This window comes from Corvus hawaiiensis, chromosome 19, assembly GCF_020740725.1.
Source record: "Corvus hawaiiensis isolate bCorHaw1 chromosome 19, bCorHaw1.pri.cur, whole genome shotgun sequence".
Classification (NCBI taxonomy): domain Eukaryota; kingdom Metazoa; phylum Chordata; class Aves; order Passeriformes; family Corvidae; genus Corvus; species Corvus hawaiiensis.
This window is the reverse complement of record NC_063231.1, coordinates 10585291-10593435: the sequence shown is the minus strand read 5'-3', so window position 1 is coordinate 10593435 and position 8145 is coordinate 10585291.

Sequence of the window (8145 nt, the reverse complement as noted above, 5' to 3'; positions counted from 1 at the left end):
TACTTCACTGAGCTGTTCTGTAACTGGAGTCACTCAGCTGCTTAGACATGTGAAGGAAATTACATTCTGCATGTCACCTAAGTGTTACCTACTAATTGCTGTGGAAATAGGAGACGTGTGCATTGCTCACCTTGCCTGCACCTTCAGTACCATCCTTTTTCAATCACAGGTTGCAGATTTACCCACCTTTCTACCCTCAGTTGGCTGTTTCAGCACCTCTCTAAGTTGCTTTAGACTATGTGTGAAAGCAGTCTATCGTACTGCTGGAAAGAGAAGACTTCATGTGTATGAAAGTTCATTTTCCACATTCTCTGTGTGGACACATGGAATGTTTGCTTCCCTTTTAATGCAGTAAGGCTAAATGATAAGCACACAAGACATTACAGATATTAGTTCTTGAAGGCAAGTGCAAGGTTAGGAAAGAGGATGGGCATCTCTGCTACTCTGCTTCCATGAACTGTAGCACAAGCTAATCTTCATCAATAATATTCTTGGGAGATTTACATTTAGTCCCAGTCATTGCCTTTTACATGAGCAGACAAATTATTGGTCCCAAGTGCCTTTCTTCCTAGAGAATGACTCAGCAAGTCCCATTAGTAGTGGTAATTACGGGGTTATCTCAACAAATCATTTCAAAATTCCTTCTCTGCGCTCCCGAGTACACCAAGTCTTTATCAGGGACATTCAAACAGATTCTTAGAGGACAATTAAGGTAGGGCAGCATGTTAAGTTCTATATTTAACAAGCAAGTTCTATGGAGGATATAGAAGGTACTCACTATAATTAATTTATTCTGAACTGGTATTTACCAAATCTAATAAAAAAGCGTGTCCTTACCACCTCCAGGTCCTGTTCACAGCAACATGTTAGTCAAAGTGTAGCAGTGAGAAGATTTGCTCTGAAGGATTAGTATTCTAACATTTCTGCTAATCATCTGCCAACATTCCTAGAAGATCTCCTTTTACCAAGGGAATAGCAGAATGAGGCTATGTTCCCTGCATCGTATCATACATACACTGAAGGTTTCCAGGCCATATTAATCTTTCCAAGCATGCTGTCCCAATTCTGATAGCAGAGCTAATGGCATTATTTGCAAGTTGCAGATTACACAAAGATAATTTTTTTGTGTGTTTCTTGTTGTTTCGGGGTTTTTTTAATGTCATTTGTCAATAAACCTAAACACTACATAGAGAAGTATTTTGTTCTACCCGGAGTGGTAAATGAGTCTGGTTTTTGTATGAGATGTTGATTGGGCAGAGCCACCTTGTGCAGTTTCTGCAGTTTGCTCAAAACCTTAGTATCCCACTTTTCTAAGATACCATAATTAATGGGGAAGCATGAAATAGGTAGATGTGATCTCGAGTTCCAGCATTCTTTACAGAGCTCCTCTCAAAATCATCTCAACTTACATGTCTGTTTGTTGTTTCCCATTAGAATACCTTTAACTTCTGATCAATTCATCTGTCGGGAAACAACTGTGTTCCCATTCTTTGCAAAACATTGTTTCTCTTCCTATGTAATTCTTCCTCAAATTACTAATTTATGGTGATTTCTCCTGAACTGTCAGTACATGGATCTAGCAATGTCGATAGCCTGTACTATCTCCTTACTGTCTACTCCGTCTACCCCTCCCACAACTAGGTGTTAACATGTCCATAAAAGCTGAGTGACCTAACTCTGCGGATTTTCAATATCATAGGCAACGTTACTGTCTATTTCAACCTCTCCATTCATGTCTCAAACCTTCAAATATTCTGTTGAAATTACTGCATGAACATCTTTGTAATATTTATGTATTTTTATCATATAACACTTCTTTGAAACTTCCAGGTTTTGGGCACATGATGTACTACCAGACCATCAGTGAATTTTAAGTCATTAAATAACATTTGAACACATGTAATGACTTCACCCACGTGAGACTTAAGACTGTCTTCCCATAAACTCCCAGTGAGATTTGTGGATGTCTCTGACCTTACATCTTTTGATCATGTGGCTAATCTGAAACTTTCTGTAGCAGAGACGCACTGGTGATTGAACAAAGGGATCAACCTCATACCCACTGTCTGTCTTCTGAGCTACAGGGCAGCTTGTTGGATTGACTGTTGGGGAAGAATAATATATTTCCCCTTCAGTAACTGCCTACTCTCTTCCTCCAAAAGGACTGCTCTGACTTCAGTACTGCTAGAGCCATAGTTGAAGGGATTTAAAACTTTTCTTTATTGTAGTGCCTATTACACAAGGTTTCTGAGAGTGTATCTGGCTTTCAGATCTGCCCTTCTCTCTATGCAAAGACATGGGCTCCTGAACCCTTTACTGACAAAGCATCCTGACATTTAGTTGGCTTCCATGTGGAATCTTGGTCATTCTGCAGGAGGATAGAATGGATGTTTTAGGAATATCTCTTTACAAGTAGACTAACTACTTTATATGACAATCGAAGGCATAGATTTATGGTCCTTGAGCTTGCTTCAAAAATTAGTGTAGAGCTATTCTTCCTGTCCTTTGAAGAAATCAATGGGAGTAATGGCCTGCAATTCTTCCTTCAAAGATTCAGATCTCCTGTGATGATCTTTAAGTGGTTTCCCCATGTCTTCAGTTACTTCTGATTCCATATGTAATGACTTGACTGGTACTTTTCTGGCTTTATCTTGTTTATTTCAACTATAGATTTTGCTATTCTGGATTTATTCCAAAAATTTTGTTTGCTGTGTGAGCTGAGCTGAAGGCTTTCAGCTACATGGACTGGCAGTGATTGGTTTATATGACCTGAACTAGAACTACTTACCAGTTGACAGAATCACAAAATCAGGCAATTTAGCTAACTTATTTCAAAAAGATGGAATATATATGAACATTTCAAATCTTTCCATGCGCCCTGCCATGTTAACATTCATCAGTGTCAGTATTGACTCTTCCACAATTTTTCCATCAGAAGGCTTTTTTTCTCTATGTACTACAGCTGAATATTTGCTGAGCACCCTCAGGGTTCAGGTCTCCTTCTCAGTATCTTGCTACATTTCATCTTATCAGGAAAGTGACCCAGTTCTGCTGACTGCAAACTCAGGTCTGCTGACCATATTCTCTTGTCTGTTGCTCTTCTGATCCACAAATCCTGAAAATGGAATAATTTTCTACATGAAGTGGGCTATATCCCAATGATTAGAGCATTGTCATAGTATGTTATTTTATGGTGACTGACTAATGAGCACCCACAGTTCACTGTTCAGATAGTTCACTGTTTCAGCATGTGCTGTAACCACTAGGCATTCCTGCACCATACATTTGACCACACATCCTGGAAACTGAAGAGGTTTTTAGCTAACATTCTGTCTAACCTAGATCCCAAAAGATTTAGGGAGCAGAAAGGCACATCTCCCCAGACTGAGACTGCTTCTGAGTGAACAAATCACCCAGCACAGGACATCTAAGAAAAGTTACAGCTGGCCCTTAATGAAGCAATAAGAAGTTTAGCTGGAGCTACAGAGGAGGCAATCAGGGTTGTATTTAATAGAATGTAGGTGGTTAACATTTCCCTTTTTTTGCAATGTTGAGGTTTATAAAAGAAGAGGTTAAGACTTCCTGCTGGTTCAGTGTTCCTATGCCACTCTTCTAGGTTTGTTTTCTTATTACAAATCTAACCTTTTATCTGGTCTTAGCTGGACTGGAAGGCATGCAATAACAACTACTGAAGATATTTTGGCAGTGTCTCAGGTACCTAGTGAATGACAAGCATGTTTGGAAAGCTCCCAGTCTGCTGGCTTGTAAATCACAAATCCTACCAATTCTCATCTATTTTAAACCCACTAATTAACCAATCAGTGTTGACAGGTAGGAAGCTTGTTGGAAAGTACATCAGTCAAAGAAGAAAGAAGAAGAATCTTTCAAACTAAATAGGATTCAGGAAGGCAAAGTGTCCTAAGTCTTGTTGAATAAAGTCTGAGTTACTAAGCCAAATTCAGACATGTTTAGAAACCGTTCCCACAGGTATCAGTGCAGATGGAGAAGACATCTAAAGAGCATTTGGCTTATAAAAGATACAAATGTAGTCAAGAAGAGCTATTTTCTATTCAATGGTAATCTGAGTTACAGAAACAACTCAAGAAAAAACACAATTAAATTCTCAAGCACTTTGTCTTGTTCTAGACATTCTCAAACATTTTTTCATACCTTCTCAAAGAGTCAGAAGTGGGAAGCTTGATAATATATAGCAATTGGCTGGAGCAGCATTTCCTATGTGGATCTGAAGTTGCCTCCTATGGAAACAATGAAGTATTGTCTCCTCTAGCATTAGGTTTTTTGGCTAACTGCCAAGAAAAAATAAAATATTGCTCAGAGAACAGGAAACTGGGTTGAAGGACTTTCCTTTTCAGATGTCAAATGAGACAGTCAAAGAAGCAGAGTGTAGTAAAATAGCAGTTCATCTGTCATTTCTTCTCAGATCCATTATCTCATTAGGTAATTCCTATTAAGGAGGTGAAACTAAATATGAGATGTCAAACACAGGTGATGATATGCTGTAAAAGTAACTTTTGAACCAATGTACTGAAATCTGAGCTTTTTCCCTCTTTTTTTGTGTGTGTTGGTTTGAATAGTCTATGAAGAAAATTATTCTTTAAAGAATAATTTCTATTAATACCTGATTTATTGGTCCTGTAATGACTCGCTAATGGGCTGTTTTCAATTTATTAAGAGAATGGGCTAAAAAATGTGGCAGATCATTTGGCCCTAGATACTTGTCTCAGGCTTTCTCTCCTTTGACTGTGCAAGGAGGTTGTGATAATGATAGAAATTTGAATTTTGTATATTGGAAGCTCAAAGACAATCCATTCCCTAACTTCTTCCAGGTGCCTCCAGAGAGGAATTTTGGAACCCTGTAATTTGCCAAGTCCTCAGCTCATTAACTTTGAAGGGTGGTTTCTCAGAAGAGCTAATGGCTTTAAAATTATTTGGTCTGTTGAACACCATTTCATTCTGCTTCAGTACACAAAGTATGGACAAAGAGGGGGCAATAGTTTAATAAGTTCCAAAAATTATTTTAAGGAACTAAAAACTGAAGAAACGATAGCCAAAAATATAATTACTGAATGCACAGCAAAATTTCCATCAGAGGTTTTTGGAGGCACCAGGAGGGACAGTGTATATGTATTCTCACTACAGTATTACTGTTCATTCTCAGATGACTTGCCTTATCAACATAAGCCAAATGGGTCACTGGCTGCCTGTCTGAGGGAATAGCATGAGAGATTCTGTCCACGGAGCTAAATCAACAGAGAAATGCAAGGCCAATTACCTTCCCACCAATGGACAGTGTTTAAGGTAGGTGCAAAGACTTCTGTTTGAGCTCCTGTGGCATCCAGCTGCTTCCTGGCATCTTCAGCAATCTGTCATACTGTGGAAAGGGCACATTTCTGAACGGCTCAGCCACCCTCTCCTCCAAAACAAGGCTAAACTGAAAGCAGTTATGTCTAGCCCAGAAGAAGTGGCAGGTAAAATCAGGATTAAATCCCACATCGGAAAAGTGTTCCTGCAGGCTGTCCTCTCTTCAGGCCTGTTCTCTGAGAGCTCTGACTCCCACTGTCGCCCTGCACACAGTCCTTTGGCTTTGCTCCATACACACTTGCTCTTTCACAGGAGGCTTTTACAGGTCCACATGGTTTTTTTCTGCTGAACTCTATGTTCAGACTCTTCATGATTGTCCTCAGCCCTTTTTGTTTTGTCTTCCCTCAGCTTTTGTTTCTATGCCCTTTGTAAATCAGTATCCGTGCTGAGTAAGGACCTGGTGATGACAGAGAATAATCTCTCCTTGATAAGCGTGTCATCTTGTGCCTAAAATCTTTCGGTTCCCAGTGGTTTCTTGATTGGATGTGTCCCTATGTGGCATAAGAACACATTACGTAGGTTTATGTCTCACTTCTGTATTCAAGACTGAAATGAAGGCTTGTCAGATGATGATGGCTTTGGTACTTTGCCAGCTGCTTTGTTCCATTGGTTGTGTTCACAATCCAACACTGAAATTATTAGCGTGGCTAATTGTGTAACTATAGAGGTAAATTTGTTAAAAGAAACTTGTTAAAGAAGAACTAAGCTACTGGACAATCTGAAAATGCTCAGCTTTGTTTTGCTTCTTGGGGAATGAAATTACACATTCCTGAAGATTTGCCAAAGTCTAGAGACATTCGTGTGATGCACCTGCTCCTGTCAAATATGGTGTTGAATTTCTTAAGTGATTTACTAACATGTCATGACTAATGGACTGCTGCTGATCCAGCATGAACTCTTGCTACAGAGCATGAACTGTGCTGTTAAGGGTCAGTGTTTGCAGGAAGTCCTTCTCCCCTGCACTCTGATGACTACACTTTAAATGTATCAGATTGTATTACTCCTTCTCTCCAGGGTCTTCTTCTGGTCTTTCATTTCCTAACTATTTGATCTACAGGGATCATTTTAATTCTTATCTCCTATGATTATGCAAAAAGTAGGAAAAATATTTAGTAGCACACTGCTACATACTGTAATGTAGCACTGTGTGTACAAGGAAACAGGCTGGGACTCTCAGCTGTGGCAGAGAATCTCATGGCCAAAGGAAGAACTGTGTACAGGAAAACATGGCAGGGACTTGATGTTTTCCTCTGGATTGTTGCTGAGAGTTGCAACAATTCCCATTGCCACAGAATGGACAAAGGTTTGTCCCACTGTATACATCAATGGGGGACCTTGCACAGGGGTAAGGACTGCTGTGCCGGGAAACCAGCTGGTTTATGGTTACTCTTTTGGTGTATTGATCATTACAGAATTGTTTTCACCATGCTGGACTCAACAACAACAACAACAAAAAGCCTAAAAATATCTTTTTGTTACAATGTTGAAATAACCTAGCTCCATGGAATTTTGAAGAACAGTTTAAATACTTACTCAAGCAGACAGAGAGTGATGGGCTGTGATTTGTATGCTGGTCTGTTGGATGCTTCCAGGGAAGGGGTCCCCTACCCTGAACTGCAGTGCTATTCTTGAATATCTTTCCAGTCAGGATAGCCAGCAATTTATAATTGTAGCAAAAAGATAAAGGATACAGCTTGTGTGAGCCTGGGAGTTGGTTCTCAAGTACCCTCTCTTGAGGACAGTATTCTGTAAGGATATCAGTGGTTGTCAAATAAGGAATGAGGAGGCTCTCCTTCCTGCAACCTAGAATACCCCCCCAAGGTGTCAGATTGAGTCTTAATCCCTTCAGATGAAAATCCACTTTTAATTGTTTCTATTAGTCTTTCTGCAGGAAAACCATGAATTGTGCAATGCAGGGTATGCAGTCCCTGCCATAAGAGCAAAAGCTGACATATCATTTTGCCTTCCTGAACTCAGCATCTGACAGTTTAAAATTTCTGAAACAACAGTTTGTAGCACTTTTGTGGTCCCTCACAGGTGATTTGTACTAAAGTTCTTCATGTTTTCACTCTCTTGTTGGGAAAAAAAGTTTAACAGAAAACCAGTGTTTTGTTCCAGTGGTCAAAAAAAATGCCCACATTCTTTTAACATCTTCATTAGCATTCTAGATGCTGGAACAGAGTGTACCCTCAGCAAATATGTGATGATACAGAACTGGGAGGTGTGGCTGATATACCACATAGTTGTGCTGTTATTCAGAGGGATCTTGACAAGTCGGAGAAACAGGCTGACATAAGTTCAGTAAATGAAAATGGACAATTCCATACTTGGGGAGCAATAACCCCATGTACCAGCACAGCTTTGGGGATGACTGGCTGGAAAGCAGAAAAAGGCCTGGTAGACACAAGGCCAACAGCATCCTGGGCTTCACAATGAAAAGTGTTTGGAGGAGGTGGAGCACTCTTCCTCCTCTACACAGCCCTGATGAGCAATGCCTCGAGTGCTGTGTCCAGTTCTAGGCTCCACAGTACAAAAAAAGGGATGGAAATCCTTGAGCAATGCCAGTGAGGGATGACAAGGTTGTTTAAGGAACTGGGGCATCTGACTATGGAGAGAGGCAGAGTTAACAGGGATTGTTTGGCCCCGAAACAAAGAGGTCTCAAGGAGATGATGTCAGTTTGTGTAAATATTTGATGGGCAGCGGGGTTTTAGAAGACAAAGCCAGACTCTTCTCAATGCTATGCAGTGACAGGACAAGAGGCA